Here is a 17,760-nt window from a genome sequence, read left to right as displayed (position 1 = left end):
TATTTCTCTTTATAAGAATTAGTGATGTTCATTTTCCTTCCGTATTTTTAGGAAGGTTGCACACCATTTCTAGTTTGGGAAGCACCTATAATATCAGATACATAGCGTCTTCCTATTCGGAAATATAAGAGGAGCGTTTAATTATTTTGCCTCAGTACAGCTCCCTTCTAATATGGCCGACTCGCTGCCTGGTTTTTCCAGGGAGGTACTTAGTCATATGTTACTGTTTACAACCAGGAAATAAGGTCCTGACATCCCGTCCCCACTACTCCATTTGCGCTGCGGGATAGGTGAGAGGAAGAAAGCGAGAGAATTGGCTTCGGAATTGGTAGAAAACTTAGGTAAGCGCATACGAACTTGAGATTTTTTCCCCCCCCTTTTTGAGATATTCTTAAAGTAAGCAGACTTTTATTTATTTTATTTTTATTCTTGTCTCCTCGTGCGCAGTGTCTTTTTATTCAGTTAGTCACCACGCCGGACGGCTCCCCTTTGAAGAATTGTGAACACGGACAGGGGGCTTCGTTGCCACCAGACCCAGGTATTCAGAATTAAGTGAGATGAGGCTTCTTTAGTCATTGGAGAAATGCTTTAGCAATTGCTCGATTCTCTCCATAGAATTGAAAACAGATGGGCTGGACTCACACTCTCTCTAGTACAATTGGTTCGCTGAGCGGTTCCATCGACTCGAGGTCAGTCCTTTACACCGGTCATCCCCGTAGAGAAGCTCCTCTAGTTTCCGGTGTCTTACTCTGTCTAGATTTATTGTTTCTATAGTGCAGATATGTTGGTTTGTTTGGTGAAGGTATCCAGAATCACTTTTGTTAACGATAGAGCGAGTATTTCTGCGACCTTTAAGCACATTAATACATCCAATAAGCTTTAGGTAGTATTGTATTATTATTAAAGATACTTCCTGCCACTAGAATCGGCTTTTTCTCCTTTTCTCTTTTTCTCCTCATTTGTAGTGGGACTTTTTGTCTGCGTTTCACGTTAGAGGTGGAGGACCTGTACAGTGCAAGGCGAGTTTAGAAGGGTTCGCGTAATGTATATGTTATTTGAGTGTGCTTCTTTTCCATGTAGATTGCTGCTGCTTTCCTTGTCCTGAAGAGGCCAAAAGGAATTGATTGGCTGAAACGCGACCGCGTCGACATTTTGGTTTCACAGAGGGCTCCAAAAAATTGGAATGTGTTGGTACTTATGAATTTCGCATTGCTTTTGAACTTATGGAGATATTGTTTTTCCTATGCAATGTATATGCCCTCATGGATGTCCACACTATTGAAAGGTGGATCCTTAATTTAATACTTATTTTTGGACAGTAGCGTACTTGCGTTTAATGTACATAGGTTGTGTCTTGTAAATATATGTTTGTTATACATGCTCAGCAAAAAAATGAAGAATGAAATGTGAATTTATATACACACGAAAGGATAATTAAAAGTATCCTTTTGCAAATAATTTCGGCCTATTTGTTCCTCCATACTGTTTTTTCTACATTGTAGACAACAGAGAGACGTTTGATCTCTCATACACCTACTATGATGGCCCGGCTTTTAATGAAGCCGATGTCAAGACTGCTTTGTGTACTTTATCGGGAAATAAAGCGCCAGGTACTGACGGAATTCCAGCTGATATATTCCTTTCCAATAAAGATAACTGGAACCGATATATCCTGGTTTTAATGAATGAAATTGCCAAATGCCTGTCGGTACCAGAGTCATGGAAAGAGGCAGAGATAATCCCAATATATAACAAGCATTTGCAATGCAATAGGTCTCGCATTTACGCGAGTTTAAGCTATTGGCATTGTAAATGACAATGCCTTTTATTTTATGTTTTAAAAACCAAAAGATAAATAAAAGGCATTAGCATTTACAATGCCAATAGCTCAAACTTGCGTAATTGCATTGCAAATGCTTGTTTCTTTGGGGAGGGGAGAAGAAATCAGAGCAAAATATTATTAAGAACACTGCTTTATTGCTCAACAAAAAAGCAATGACATTTCATGGGTCATCTAATCACAATTTAAATAAAAACACGTTAAAACGCAAATATCCACAAAAACCATATCTGCAGCACTGGCGTAAAAAGAAAAACTGAACAAGTTGATCTAACCCACTAAGTAAGCCAAATGATTACCCAAAGAAAAGAAGAAATATTATCCTGATTAGAAAACGTTGCAGGGTGTATACGGAGAGAAGAAAACACTGAAGACTAACAAATAATGGCCAAATACAGGGTGAAATACCATGACCTGGAGTGAGAAACATGTGAGCCAGGATTAAACTGGGGGGCCCAGCTCAGGTCATGTGAGCAGTGTCACTGCGGCAGCAGAATGAGGACCGTGGTCCTGTAGGATGTCCTCCCTCATGTCATGTGCCCAATGGCCCAAAAGTAAAGACCCGGAAACATATGTATCTCAAACTCCAATGACATGGAAATGCCACTCATGCATTGGTTGTCTACGGTGCCAACCAAAACCAGAGCTGCAAACTAAATGTACCCTTCCTTAAATCAGGAAGCAAATCCTACAAAAATGGGCATTGGATTAATTAGCATGTATAATTATGACAGGTCGTCAAATGAAGGGCTATCTCATAAACATCCCTAATATAGCCTCCTTTTACAGTCATAGGTGAGGGGAAAACGAATCTATATACCTTATATATCCTTCTAAATATGTGACTAAAATTTTTTGTTTTCATATATAAAACTCATATTTGCGTTATTGCCCTGACAACCCACACGATGGGTTGTTTACTTGGTGGAGTTAGTCGACTTCATGGTTTTCATTATATAGAATGTAAATAGATAATGGTCTGAAACGGCCCTGTCAGGGTCAGCACTTGTACCCTGCAGTAGGAGCGGACCAATCTGTCCATATGAGCCACAGAATATATCTAATTTACATGATTGGAACATGTAACCAACAGTCTGCATGCTGATCTCCACAGCATGCACATTTACCCTCTGAGCTGCCTTACGACGATTGAAACGTGCACTTTCTGGCACGAGTTAGCCCCGCACCCTGGTCATTATGAGTCCGAGCCGCCGAGTGCGGATTAGTCACTACCAAAAATGACATGGAAGGTAAAAAGGACATGGAAGGTAATGACTCTACGTTTGCCACCGTCACCAAAACTGCAATTACCAGAAGGGATTGGAGTAGCCAGTTTCACAGTTGGCAGGAGGGGGACATCGATTAGATCAGCAAACCGATCCACACATGCCAAGAGCCTACAATATCTTTGCTGGCGTCATATATGATGTCATCAGTGCCGTGGGTGATGGTGTGACATTTTCAGTGGTGCAATCATTGATTTGTTATGTGTATCAAGCGGTGGTAAAATGTCTGTCGGACTGTGAAGGGGTAGGGGGGTCGGGAATGATTACAATATCTCTGGCCGAATCAGGAAATACCGATTGTAAAAGGGACCGTAGTGTTTACTTCACTTACAAAATAAGCACATCAACGCCTCGTTGGGTGTTTAAGCGCTATACATAAAGAATTACAACACAATACAAGCCCCAGCCAGACTCTTCTGAAGGGCCCTTGCGTGCAGGGGGAGTAGGATCGGTGCCCATAGTCGGTCTGATGGGGTCAAGTGAGCAGAAACACACAGGCTGAGCACAGAAGCCAGAGTTAGGGCCTAGGTCGAGGGGCTACTGCAAGGGGGTAGGTGGGGGGCTTGGGAGGACACCAGTGCCACCATCCCAGCCCGTGATCACACACCCACGTCCGCGCGCTTTCTAAACAGTAAGGGGGACTACAGTGAAGAAATCTTTGTTCCCTGTCGAAACCCATGACTTCATGGAGGTGCACAAACATAACAGGCATGGGCTGGGTGGGGGAGAAGTAACGGGAAGGGCGGATGGAGGGAGGGAGGGAGAGGAGAAACGGAAACGGAAGGTAGACGGCCTGAAAACATGCTTGGAAAACAAAAATAGTGCATTCTCATTTTAAAATTAAAGGCCTTAAAAGACACAAGACCTGTTCTGGAAGTTAAGGTTATAAATGCAGTCCTGAAAGCAGCGAGGGGGCGGGGTGTGAAAAGATAACAAGCACCAAATGCAGGCGGCCTTTGGTAGATTGAGTGAAGAGAGGAGGACAAAAATAAGATATCACGCAGCCACCAAAGCCGCAGTCCTGAAGGGGCGAGTGTCAGTAGTGAGGTGAGGAGAAAACCCCACACAGGGAGCGCATTAACAATTGCGCGTAGGTTCCCCGGGCCGGAGGCCATTAATAAACAACAATTCTAAACCAGAAGCTGAGGCAATCCTAACAAGACAAGGGACAAAAAGCTAAACGAGACCTATTGGTTGATTGGTGATTGCGATCAAACATCAAAGCGGCGAAAGTGAAAGTAATCGCGCTAAAGCGCGGCGCGCGCGCCCGCGCACATGCACTGTAGCTCTAGGCTGGCCTGGTAGCACTTTTTGGAGCCCTCTCAATAAGTCTCGCCAGACCAGCGCATGCGCTGGGTCAGGCGAGACCTAAAAAGGGTGACAAGTCATTACCTGGGAATTATAGACCGATAAGTTTAATTGACTCATCCCAGAAGATCATGGGACGCCTGGTGTTAAATAAAATTCAGGATTGGATTACGGAACAAGATATTTTATCTCCTTTTCAGGCTGGTTTCCGGGCATGCACAAGCACCATTGATCAAACGTTTCGTCTTACACTACTTTATTGGAAAACGGTGATTTTGGAAAAAGGCAGCTTATATGTTGCCTTTGTAGACCTGAAATCAGCCTTTGATCATGTTTCCCGTAATAGATTGTGGTGAGTACTGCAAGATCTAAAGATGCCCCACACTCTATTGGCCCTCATAGCTAGACTTCACCAGGATACTTACGCAAAAATAAGATGGGGAAGTCAGGGCCAGGTTACTTCCTCTTTTAGAGTTGAGAGAGGTGTGAGACAAGGCTGTGTGATTGCCCCTACTTTGTTTTCCATCTTTATCAATGGGGTTGTAAAATTCTTGTAGGGTATCCCAACGGATGCTCCTAAATTAGCGGGTGTAAGGATTCCAATCCTTATGTTCGCCGATGACACATTGCTAATTGCAAAAACACCGAGCGGCCTACAGCGAGCTCTATCTCTTTTTGAGGAATTTTGCCAGCTACGAGGATTAGAGATAAATGTCTCTAAAACAAAATACATGACATTTAATCCCCACAGATCCTCAAGAGGAACGATGCTGCTGAATAAGTGTCCACTGGAGCAGGTTAAAGAATACAATTATCTTGGGGTCGTAATACAGAGGGATATGAAATGGGGTAAGCAATTGGATGTGGCTACATTGAAACATCGTCAGCTTGCTGGTACTCTCATAGCCGAGTACAATACATCTTATACAAAACCGGTTAGCCCAGTCATGACTATTTACAATATGAAAGTCATCAGTGCAGTCCTTTACGGGGCTGAGTTATGGGGACATAAAAACCTCTCTAAACTGACTATAGCGGAAAATACTTTTCTACGGAAACTTACAAATCTTCCCCAAAGTACACCAGTGCTGCCACTACTCAGTGATCTGGGTAGGAAGGCATTGGCTGACAGTGCCAGACTACGCCCTTTACTGCATTGGCGAAGAATCTGGACGAGTCCAGAATTATCTTCATACGCTGAGGCTTTTAAAGATCTAATAAGAGCTGACCAATTAAAAAAAATTAAATGGCTACAGTATGTTAGATCAATGCTAGGAAACATCGGCATTGGTCGCACTTTGGGAGAATCCTGAAGATGTTCGGTTTCCCTCGAAAGCCCAATTGAAGGAAAGATATTGGGGTTGGGTGGAAGCCAACATCTTCAGGAATAGTGACCCATCGACCTTGACAGGCCAATTTTTGATGGTTAAACAATCACAAAGATAAGAAATGTACTGTTAAGAAGCCGCTTGATAGGAAGCTGTTGTTCCAGCTAAGAGTGGGTACACTGCTGGTTAAGTCTTTTACAGCAAGTTGGGGGTTACTAGCGGATATGTCCTGCCCCCTTTGCCATGCACCCACAAAGTCCTTGGCCCATTTGTTATTTGTGTGTCCAGCATATATAATTTCACAGCGTATTTGGCTGGCCCCTATCTGTCGTCTTCTGGGCACTCGTAAATGCGAGGTTGCACTTAGACTAATTTGCACTGAAACATGGCTTCCGCTGCTAATAGCTAAAGCCAAATCTTTAGGATGGGCATGGATAATCAGATCAAAGGTGATTGTGGCATCATAATTTATGAATATTGAATTGTTTACCTTTCTTTCTCATCCTTTGCATATCGGTGTATATTGAAGAGAAAATGTAATTGCGGCTTCGTATTGATTGATAATGGTTTGTCAAATCTGCTTCTATTTGCACATTGGTATATAGTCTTGAGTAGGATTCCATGTATTTTATTATTGTTCTTTTTATTCCTATGGCTTTTATAACTTTTTTTAAAATATTTTTTTATATATAACTGGTAATTTATTGTGTAATGGATTTCTGCTTTTATGATTAATCATCGAATAAAGCTTTTATGACTGACTGACTGACAAGTCATTAAATATCTCCAGTTTAAGATTGATATAGGGCCACTCAATAACTGAATTCTAGATCAATGAAAAGTTAAATTACAAAATGTAAAAGTAAAGCACTACTGCTTCGATGCCATGAAAGCACTCAAAAGCACAGTTATATAGAGTATGCAAGAATCTAGAATTATTCTCAAATGGGCAACAAAATAAATAGAACAAGCACTGGCATAGCCAATAGGTCTCGCTTTTGGGACCTTATAAGTATTTAGTTATGCAGCACAATATCCTTGGTACAACACCAACTGTTGCATGGCAAAACACTTAGAAGGTCCCAAAGGCGAGACCTATTGGCTATGCCAATGCTTGTTAAATAATTAGTCGCACATTTCATATACAAACGGTGGTAGATACTGAACATAGCTCATGACTTTTCTGACCTCTTGTGGCAACTGGATGACACTGCAACCACTAGCATATGAATGAATGGTAAACTTGTCTGTATCCTCCAAATCCGGAGAGATGCTCTCCTACCAGTAGTAACGCACACTTGTAAAGCATAAACAAATACCATAGGAAATGTCAATAAGAGCAGTCCGGGAAGAAATACAGTGAATGGAAAAAAAGCAGAAGGGCGCAGTCACCCCACACATCGGATATTAACCCACTAATTATCATTGCGACGTGATCACAAGGCAGAACGTAGGCGTAGGCACATGGTAGCGGTGGGGGCCTGGAGGCCAACTGAGGCATTTGAGGAGCAATTTAGACCCAGGACGTAATAACAAGTAAAACAAGTAGAAAAAGTGCGCGCGCGCTCCGTAGAGATGCTCTCCTACCAGTAGTAACGCACACTTGTAAAGCAGAAACAAATACCATGGGAAATGTCAATAAGAGCAGTCCAGGAAGAAATACAGTGAATGGAAAAAAAGCAGAAGGGTGCAGTCACCCCACACGTCGGATATTAACCCACTAATTATCATTGCGACGTGATCACAAGGCAGAACGTAGGCGTAGGCACCCGGTAGCGGCGGGGGCCAGGAGGCCAACTGAGGCATTTAAGGAGCAATTTAGACGAAGGACGTAATAACAAGTAAAACAAGTAGAACAAGCGCACGCGCTGAGCGAGTGGTGCGTGCGAGCGCGCGTGATGGCCAAAGTAGGCTGGCGAGTGGTGTGCGATGCGGTGCGGGGCTGAAAGCTGGCGGCTGCGCGCGTACATGGTCACGTGCACGCAAGCGCTAGGCCAGCCAGCAGCACTTTGAAAACTCAGATAGAAAATGTCTCTCCGAGCAGCGCATGCGCGCTGACTCAGCGAGACCTAAAAATGGACAGCATCCCTAGCAGCAACTCTATCTCAAGGAAAGACTTTAGACTCACCCACAAAAATCGAGGCTTTGTTTATATATTACTTTTGCATATTAAATCAAACTTTCTGCACATTTTTCATGGTGTGAACATATCTAGCATTTCTTCAGCAAGTCAGAGCACATGAAAGAAAAATTCCATATTAAATCAACATCTAAGCACTAACCCACTATATGAATTATTACTCAGCACCCTCTATGCTAACTTCATCTGGAGATGCTCCAACAAAATAAGATACATCAACAATAATAGGTTATGTGAATAAATAGGCCTCAGTGAACCAGTAAAAGACTTTGCAACGTGTTACAATTTACAGCTAAACCAGGGAAGGTTTATCAGGAGCAGAACAATAATATCAGTGGAAAATAACTATATACATCTCAGCTTGGCTCTGGGTTTTGGAGCTTGTCGGGAAAGGTTGTGTGGAGGGGTGGAGGAAGCACTGAAAAAATGAAAGAGATTACTTTCATCTTGGACACAATGGCGTTTTGCACAGAAGTGTGGTCTAGTTTGCATACATTAGAGAAACACACTTCTACACATCATAGGAAATTTGTTTCAAAACTGATCACATACTATCAACCTGTACATATGAAATTCTGGGTATAAAAGCATTTTTCACTCTGTTAATGTTCCACAAAAATGCGAATTTTTTATGGTTTCAGGAATCAAGGTCAATTTTTCTGGTCACTAATTTGTGTGCGGGAGTGAAGGAGCATTTGTAGTTGACCTCAACCTACCTTTTGACACCTGACTGGAATTAATTAAATATTAGAAAATCATTGAATCTATAACTTTTATAAGAAAAATGTGTTCTAATAATGTTACAATTATTCAAATTATTCTTTCTTAAAATGTTCTAGGTTAATTTGTAGCTACCAGCTTAATTGTATGTGGTAGTACACAAACAGTTTGTGTGGTAGTACACAAACTTCTACCAACACATTAAAAACAAACTTACTTTCTTCCATGGCTAGTCAAATTGCGCAATGCAGTGTGGATACTTTTTCTTCTGTGATCTGATCTGGGTGTTGGATTTTCAATAAGGTTTTTCTTCCTGAGTTGGCATTTTCTATCATGAGGGCCCAGTTAGGGGGGCGTGGCTTCGGCGGCCACGATGGCGGACATGGTTTACTGAGGCTCCCGTCTCGGGCGGCATTGCCGATGCTTAGAGAGCGTCACTGGGATTGCTAGCCGGCCACAGATCCGGCGGAACCGGCACAGCTGGGGGTGCGGTGACAACGGAGGCTCGCAGACACCGGAGAGGGCGCCTTTCGGACGGAGCCGCGAGGCGGAGGATCTCCTGCGCCGCGATATCCAAGATGGCGCCGGCGGCCCCGTAAACAGCTCGACAGCGGCACGGAGGCAAAGCAGAGGGCGTGGAGGAGCCGCGTCTGCCCGCGGCGGGGCTCGGACCCATCGAGCCCCTGGAGACCCGGCCGAGGTGCGGAGACGAGCCGGCCCCCTCGTGAAGTTGGCCGCCCTACGGAGATCGGGAGCAGACCTGGCCGCCTCCCCTCCCCCACCTCCTCGTCCCCCCCACTGGACAGCCGGATGGCCCGCTGTGTCTGGGACCGAGGGGGCAACGAGGCAGTGCTGCTCGCCGGCGGGGGCTCTGGACCTGCCCGGGCGGGCGCGAGAGGTGTCGCCTGACCTCCGCATAGCCGCCTGGGTGGCTCGGCGGCCTGCAGCGGGAGTTCCTACCTTCGGGGACGTTGCGGTGGTGGAGAGCCCCCTGGTGGAGGACGCGGCGGAGTGCCCCCAAACACTGCAGGTACACGGGGTGAAAGGTGTGTGACGTGGGGACGCAGGAGACCGTGACCAGGGATGGTGACGTTGTGACCCCAGACCTCCTTACCAGTTGAGCGCACCCCCTGCCTGACCTCGGCGGGGCCGCTCGTGCGTTGCGTGGCTCCACTGCATTCCCTCCACAGTGGCCCATGATCTACGAGGGCGGCAGCTGTAATTTCTACCTGTGACGAGGACGCACCGGCAATCCACTGGGGCATCATCAGTGTGCCGTCGCCGTGTATCTGGCTCGGGGACGCCATGGTGGAGGGGTGATCCAGCGACCGGGACGCTCCACTGGTGGCCCCCCCCTCTAACGGGGGTGCTTCCTCCGCCTAGATCAGCGTGTACTGCTCCATACATGGACCCCCCGGGCGGACACGAGAACCCAGCACATATTTGGGACTACCCGCCCTTTGTTGGGGGGCCGCAATTGAGCCGGGTGCCCCTCCCCACCTCCTACACCGGATTCGGCGCTGTGGCCAGAGGGACCTACGGATCTCGCCCGGAGGAGTTAGCCCACCTCCCTCAAGCCAACCAGCGATGGGGAAACCACGGTCCACGCAGCAGAGCGCGGTGCCGGAGACCGCCCCAGAAAAGATGCCAAAAACTTCTACTTGGTCCCCCAACACCGCGCCTTCATTGGATCTCTCCATTTCGGACAAACTAGATAAAGTCCTTGCAGCTATTGAACTCTCCCGGATCTCAATGGAGGAGCGGCTCGGCACTTTGACGACGGAAGTTAATTTGCTCCGGGATGATCACCGCAAGCTGGCAGATCGGGTGCGGACGGAGGAACGGACATTGGAGGAAATGCAGCCCACGCTGAAAGAACATCAAAAGACACTCCAGGGAATCCTCACTCCGCTTGACTGCAGTGGAGGAACGGGCACAGGACTTGGAAGGCCGCTCGAGACGCTGCAATATTCGGGTGGTGGGCTGCCGGAGGGGATTGAAGGGGCAAACCCCATAGACTATCTGGACACTTGGCTCAAATCCTTTACCCCAGCTGCGGACCGAACAGCGTTTTTCTCGCTTGAACGAGCCCATAGGGTGCCGTCCTGGAAACCCATTCCTGGAGCGGCCCCCCGCCCACTGCTCGCTAAATTCCTTCACTTCCGGGATCGAGATGCAGTGCTCCGAGCGGCACGGCAGGCGGCGCCACTTCGAATAGAGGACAAGCAGATAATGATTTTCCCGGACTATGCCGAGCGGTGCAACAACAGCGATCCTCTTTTCTGAACGTTAAGCGGCAGCTGCGGGATAATAACATGCAGTATGCTTTACTTTATCCAGCTCGCCTCAAGGTTCTCTACAAGGGCTCCTCAGTCTTTTTCACGACTGCCGAGGCGGCGCATGATTGGGCGGATCAGCACTGCACACGGACGCCCGATACCCGCCCCAGAAACGGCTCACCCTACAACACTTTCCGTGCCAAAAAGCGTCCCATGAAGCCCCGTCACGTGGAGATGAAAGTAGCTTCTGGCACCCACGACTCGCCGGATCTGGAACAGATTATGAAGGAGAGGCGAGAAGCGCTGCAGGCTGTCATAGATCTCCGCTCCACCCAACATACCGAATCAATTGATCGCCCTCCACACATCTTTTCATCAGAGGGTGAAAATGACAGTGATGACACCGCATCGGGAGTGGGCTCCGTGGCGCCCCCCAGGGTCACTCCACAAACGGCAGAAGGGCTGCTAGATGGACAGGCATTTCCCTCCTCACCGTGAGGCGCCCAAGAACAATAGACTGCCTAATTTCCATCCTTACGAGTAATCTTCAATATGTACCCACTACTGCGGATGTCGAGCTTGGCACATTCCTAGTGACGCGTAATAATCCTTTTCCATGCCTGTTAGACGCATGGACGTGCAGCTTCATGTCGCCACCCCCCAACATATAGAACAGGTTCTTTCCCCCGGAGTTACAGGGAGAAGTTTGGACACACCGTCTCTTGGACGTTGAGTCCTTTGCATTGGGACTGTTTCCCATACCCCAGCGTACTGTTTATTTCCCAGTTCTTACACATCCCATTCGTCATGGCACCCTACACCCGCAAGATCAAACGCCCCAGCGGCCGGGATCACTGGTTCGTTATTCATCACCCGCGCAGCGAACCCCTAGGACCCCATACACCGACCACTCAGATCGGCATATCCCCCGGCCCGCACACTAGACACACTACATGTGGCACAGAGGACGAGTGTTACAGACGTTAACATTATCACGCTAAATGCACGCCGTCTACACACCCCCCGCAAGCGCTACGCGATCTATGCCTACGCGAAGCGTCAGACAGCATCCATCCTTCTACTACAAGAAACCCACCTTAATGTAGCGGAAGTGGGCAGGGTACAGGCGAAGTGGCGGGGCCTTGTATGCGCTACAACCTACTCATCATTTGCCCGCGGCACACTGATCTGGGTTCGACCGGGTACTCCGTTCCGGGAGCTCCAGCGGGTGGTAGACGGGGAGGGCAGGTTTGTCCTGTTGGAGGGACTGCTGGACGGGCAAGCCGTCCTACTGGGAAGCATATATGCTCCGAATGTTGACCAAGATAAGTTTTGGGACAGACTCACGAAAATCCTAGCCCAATTCACACATGTACCTTGGATACTCGGGGGAGATTACAATTGTATCTTGGATCCCGGATTAGACCGCTCCTGCCCCCCACTGCCGCGTTCCCCTACTCACAGACAAATCGATAGATTTAAGGCATGGGTAGCGCACTGGTCACTCACAGATGCATGGAGACTACATCACCCTCATACACGCATGTACTCCTTTTACTCACAATCTCCGAGTCAGACTAGATCGGTTTTTATGCACTGCAGCGGTGCTCCCTCAGGTCCGTCACACAGATTACCTGGGCAGAGTCATATCCGACCATGACGCCCATTTGCTGAGTCTTTAATGGCGACCCCCTCACCCCCCCGTCCCCACGTGGTGCCTATCACGCGATTGTCTGAAGGATCCAGTCTTCACGCATGAACAAGAGTGTAGTATCCGAGAATACTTTGCCCGCAATGCGGGGACGGCATCCTCAGCCCTGGACGAATGGGACAGCTTTAAGGTGGTGGCCAGGGGAAACTGCATTCAACAGCGCGTCGGGGTGAAACGCACCCTGGAACAGGCCCTTGATAAAGCCGAAAAACGGCTTGCTAGCGCCACAAAACTCACTGACCAATTGGCGGCAGCGGCAACACAGCTTGCCCATGCTAAATCGGAGTATCAGGGAGCGTGGGCGGACATGCGGCGGTACAACTTCCGGGCATATGCGACTCGTATGCACAAAGATCGCGACAAGACAGGTTCGCTGCTGGCGTGGCTAGCTAAACAAGACACGGAGCTGCAGCCCATCACGTCCATAATTACGCAACGAGGTGCCTTGGTACACTCCCAGGACGAGATTCTCCAGGAATTCTGTCAATACTACTCGGAGGTCTATAACGGCCCTCGAGCATGGAGTCAAGGGACGATCGATCGCTTCCTCGACCCTCTCCCTCAGATATCTGCCGCAGAGAAAAATGACCTAGACACGACGATACATACTTCAGAGATCACACATGCCATACGTACATTGGTCCGAAACAAAGCCCCGGGCTTGGATGGGTTCCCGCTAGAATACTATGTCACCTTAATGTAGCGGAAGTGGGCAGGGTACAGGCGAAGTGGCGGGGCCTTGTATGCGCTACAACCTACTCATCATTTGCCCGCGGCACACTGATCTGGGTTCGACCGGGTACTCCGTTCCGGGAGCTCCAGCGGGTGGTAGACGGGGAGGGCAGGTTTGTCCTGTTGGAGGGACTGCTGGACGGGCAAGCCGTCCTACTGGGAAGCATATATGCTCCGAATGTTGACCAAGATAAGTTTTGGGACAGACTCACGAAAATCCTAGCCCAATTCACACATGTACCTTGGATACTCGGGGGAGATTACAATTGTATCTTGGATCCCGGATTAGACCGCTCCTGCCCCCCACTGCCGCGTTCCCCTACTCACAGACAAATCGATAGATTTAAGGCATGGGTAGCCCACTGGTCACTCACAGATGCATGGAGACTACATCACCCTCATACACGCATGTACTCCTTTTACTCACAATCTCCGAGTCAGACTAGATCGGTTTTTATGCACTGCAGCGGTGCTCCCTCAGGTCCGTCACACAGATTACCTGGGCAGAGTCATATCCGACCATGACGCCCATTTGCTGAGTCTTCAATGGCGACCCCCACACCCCCCCGTCCCCACGTGGTGCCTATCACGCGATTGTCTGAAGGATCCAGTCTTCACGCATGAACAAGAGTGTAGTATCCGAGAATACTTTGCCCGCAATGCGGGGACGGCATCCTCAGCCCTGGACGAATGGGACAGCTTTAAGGTGGTGGCCAGGGGAAACTGCATTCAACAGCGCGTCGGGGTGAAACGCACCCTGGAACAGGCCCTTGATAAAGCCGAAAAACGGCTTGCTAGCGCCACAAAACTCACTGACCAATCGGCGGCAGCGGCAACACGGCTTGCCCATGCTAAATTGGAGTATCAGGGAGCGTGGCCGGACATGCGGCGGTACAACTTCCGGGCATATGCGACTCGTATGCACAAAGATCGCGACAAGACGGGTTCGCTGCTGGCGTGGCTAGCTAAACAAGACACGGAGCTGCAGCCCATCACATCCATAATTACGCAACGAGGTGCCTTGGTACACTCCCAGGACGAGATTCTCCAGGAATTTCGTCAATACTACTCGGAGGTCTATAACGGCCCTCGAGCATGGAGTCAAGGGACGATCGATCGCTTCCTCGACCCTCTCCCTCAGATATCTGCCGCAGAGAAAAATGACCTAGACACGACGATACATACTTCAGAGATCACACATGCCATACGTACATTGGTCCGAAACAAAGCCCCGGGCTTGGATGGGTTCCCGCTAGAATACTATGTCACCTTAATGTAGCGGAAGTGGGCAGGGTACAGGCGAAGTGGCGGGGCCTTGTATGCGCTACAACCTACTCATCATTTGCCCGCGGCACACTGATCTGGGTTCGACCGGGTACTCCGTTCCGGGAGCTCCAGCGGGTGGTAGACGGGGAGGGCAGGTTTGTCCTGTTGGAGGGACTGCTGGACGGGCAAGCCGTCCTACTGGGAAGCATATATGCTCCGAATGTTGACCAAGATAAGTTTTGGGACAGACTCACGAAAATCCTAGCCCAATTCACACATGTACCTTGGATACTCGGGGGAGATTACAATTGTATCTTGGATCCCGGATTAGACCGCTCCTGCCCCCCACTGCCGCGTTCCCCTACTCACAGACAAATCGATAGATTTAAGGCATGGGTAGCGCACTGGTCACTCACAGATGCATGGAGACTACATCACCCTCATACACGCATGTACTCCTTTTACTCACAATCTCCGAGTCAGACTAGATCGTTTTTTATGCACTGCAGCGGTGCTCCCTCAGGTCCGTCACACAGATTACCTGGGCAGAGTCATATCCGACCATGACGCCCATTTGCTGAGTCTTCAATGGCGACCCCCACACCCCCCCGTCCCCACGTGGTGCCTATCACGCGATTGTCTGAAGGATCCAGTCTTCACGCATGAACAAGAGTGTAGTATCCGAGAATACTTTGCCCGCAATGCGGGGACGGCATCCTCAGCCCTGGACGAATGGGACAGCTTTAAGGTGGTGGCCAGGGGAAACTGCATTCAACAGCGCGTCGGGGTGAAACGCACCCTGGAACAGGCCCTTGATAAAGCCGAAAAACGGCTTGCTAGCGCCACAAAACTCACTGACCAATCGGCGGCAGCGGCAACACAGCTTGCCCATGCTAAATCGGAGTATCAGGGAGCGTGGGCGGACATGCGGCGGTACAACTTCCGGGCATATGCGACTCGTATGCACAAAGATCGCGACAAGACGGGTTCGCTGCTGGCGTGGCTAGCTAAACAAGATACGGAGCTGCAGCCCATCACGTCCATAATTACGCAACGAGGTGCCTTGGTACACTCCCAGGACGAGATTCTCCAGGAATTCCGTCAATACTACTCGGAGGTCTATAACGGCCCTCGAGCATGGAGGCAAGGGACGATCGATCGCTTCCTCGACCCTCTACCTCAGATATCTGCCGCAGAGAAAAATGACCTAGACACGACGATACATACTTCAGAGATCACACATGCCATACGTACATTGGTCCGAAACAAAGCCCCGGGCTTGGATGGGTTCCCGCTAGAATACTATGTCACCTTCGCTCCTCTGCTGACCCCCCGTCTATTGACGGTACTGGACACAGCACTGCGCGTGGGCGAATTACCCAGATCCATGAGAGAATCGGTGATTGTCACTTTCCCGAAACCCAACCGCGACCCACAGCTGTTAGCTTCTTATCGACCTATAACGCTCCTTACAGCCGACTGTAAAATTTTAGGGAAAATATTGGCAGAAAGATACTCCCGGGTTGTGTGTCCACTGGTGCACGCTGACCAATGCGGATTTGTTCCAGGCAGAAATACCTCCCAGAACATACGACGTCTGTTCCACATCCAGGATCAGATTGGTGACCGCTTCCCCCAGAGCGGCATGCCTGATCTTGGACCTCGAGAAGGCCTTCGACACCCTGACGTGGCAGTACCTGTTCCCGGTTCTCCAGCGTGCTGGCCTTGGTGCCAAGCTTATAGCCTACACCCGCCTTCTCTACACTAAGCTCACTTCCCGAATCCGCATTGGGCGTCGTGTCTCTTTGGAATTCACGATCCACAGGGGTACCAGACAGGGCTGCCCCCTCTCTCCCTTATTATTCGTGCTGGCTGTAGAGCCTCTGGCTATCCGTCTCTGAAGGGAGGGGCAGGACTGGGGCATACCACTCGCGGACACCACGCACTGTGTCTCACTGTACGCCGACGATCTCCTCCTCTATATCCGGGACATCACAGCGGATCTCACCCTACTCGGGATCACCTTGACCGAGTTCGCTGAAGCTTCGGGCTTGACGGTGAACTGGGAGAAATCTGTGGTGTATCCCCCACACCCCGATTCTGTCCCTCGGGAGGTATGGATTGGTGATCAGAGACTCAGCTGGACTGCGAAGGCCCCCGATATCTGGGGATTCGCCTATATCACTCACCCACTGACGTCTACGAGGGTAACCACCGTCGGGCACTCGCCTCTACACGTTCCATCATCGGGTTTTGGCGGAATCTTCCGCTGGCCCCGATTGGCCGAGTGGCCCTTGCGAAAATGGTTCTGGTCCCGCGCTTACTCTATTATTTCACTAATCTTCCAGTGATACCGCCTCGCTCTTTCTTCAAAGACTTGGACACCCTCCTTGGATCCCTGATATGGGGCAAGGGACGACACAGAATCGCACTGGCAAAATTGAAATTGCCCACGACACAGGGAGGTCTTGGAGCCCCTTCATTCGAGGCCTATTTCCTAGCGGCGCAGCTTCAATGGCTCTCCTACTGGACAGCTGACAGGCACACGTCCGAAACATACACGACTGTAGGCTGGATACCGACGCCGGAACTATGCCGATTGCTCGTGCCGGGATCCCGTCCAGCGGGGACTTACCCCCTCCAAGTGGAGGTGGCCCGGAGGTGCATCCAGCGGATACACCGCCTCACACCAGACAGACCTCCGTATTCACCGTTACTTCCACTGGCGGGCTGGCCCAAAAACACCCAATTCTTTACCCTGCCATGCTTCGGGAGTGGACATCTAGGGATGTCACCGAAGCAGAAATACTATTCGAAGAGGGACATCTTCGGCCATTCCAGCAACTCATTGATAATTATGATCTCCCCCAGGACAGTTCTTGCGGCATCGTCAGCTCCTCAGCCACTTTCGACCATACTATGATCTCACATTAGGGGAGCCCCCCACGCATCCAGTCCTCCACATGATCCTGCGAATGGGACGGGGCCGTCACCTCACCACCTGGCTGTACAAATCCATCCGGGAGTTGACACCTCTATCACTTGAACCCCTTCGGACCCTTTGGGAGGAGGAGGTGGGACGGGCATTTCACGACAATGAGTGGGAAAGGGCACTCGAATTCCCCCAAAAAGTGTCTAGGAATGCCCGTT

At 49.3% G+C, this 17,760-nt stretch overlaps 1 long non-coding RNA gene across 2 annotated transcripts in view; it reads left to right on the top strand.

Annotated features, from left to right (window-relative positions):
• Nucleotides 1-249: 249 nt before the first annotated feature.
• The window catches only part of LOC146813011 (uncharacterized), a 36,327-nt gene continuing 18,816 nt past the window's right edge, over nt 250-17,760 (top strand). Inside the window, exons 1-4 of one of the 2 annotated variants that reach the window (XR_014966005.1) lie at nt 250-341; nt 448-538; nt 616-689; nt 1,081-1,191. This is a non-coding gene — a long non-coding RNA (uncharacterized LOC146813011). The remainder of the gene's footprint in view (nt 342-447; nt 539-615; nt 690-1,080; nt 1,192-17,760) is intronic. The other variant, XR_014966004.1, reaches the window with a different exon arrangement.

This window comes from Triturus cristatus, chromosome 7, assembly GCF_964204655.1.
Source record: "Triturus cristatus chromosome 7, aTriCri1.1, whole genome shotgun sequence".
NCBI lineage: Eukaryota > Metazoa > Chordata > Amphibia > Caudata > Salamandridae > Triturus > Triturus cristatus.
This window is presented reverse-complemented; position numbering and strand designations above follow the sequence as displayed.